This window comes from Anabrus simplex, chromosome 2, assembly GCF_040414725.1.
Source record: "Anabrus simplex isolate iqAnaSimp1 chromosome 2, ASM4041472v1, whole genome shotgun sequence".
NCBI classification, from domain to species: Eukaryota; Metazoa; Arthropoda; class Insecta; order Orthoptera; family Tettigoniidae; genus Anabrus; species Anabrus simplex.
The window spans coordinates 678,642,678-678,643,321 of NC_090266.1; positions in this window are offsets into that span (position 1 = coordinate 678,642,678).

The following is a 644-nucleotide window of genomic DNA, read 5'->3' on the forward strand; positions in this document are numbered from 1 at the left end:
AAGAACATTAGTGGTTAACTGCACGTGAAGAACCAAACAAACTAGTGTATTCTGCTGGCCGTGTTTACTATTGGGGAGTTCGGAAATTTCGCCACCATGGACGGGTACCAGCTGTAGTAAACTCAATAACTTGCATACTGCAATCTGCAGACATGTGAAGTCTGAAAGTCACATTAATGTGCATATAACTTATAAAGATTTTGGTAGGGCTTATGTAGATCATGCGTTAAATGAAGCCATGAAGAATTTGTGAAAAAATGAGCGGCAGCTGGAATTCATATATAAATAATTTTCATGTAAGTTTTGAAGATTATGCCTTTAAATTTAAAAAATGAATTTAATTTATTTCATTAATAATTATATGAAATTAATCATATTATAATAATAATAATTAGAATATAAAAATTGTATAAAATGAATTACAACATTCAAATCATATTCACTTATAGTATTATAATTTTCATAGAATTGGTATAATTGAATTATGCATGTCTTCGACTTGAACTAACACTTCGCCCTTGGAACGCTGAGTTATTGTATCATATTGATAATCTTCAAAGGTAGAAAGGATCATAATATTGGATCAGGAGCAATGAAAATCAACACAGTCCAAGCATCATTGACATGTTGTAATTTTTGGGCAA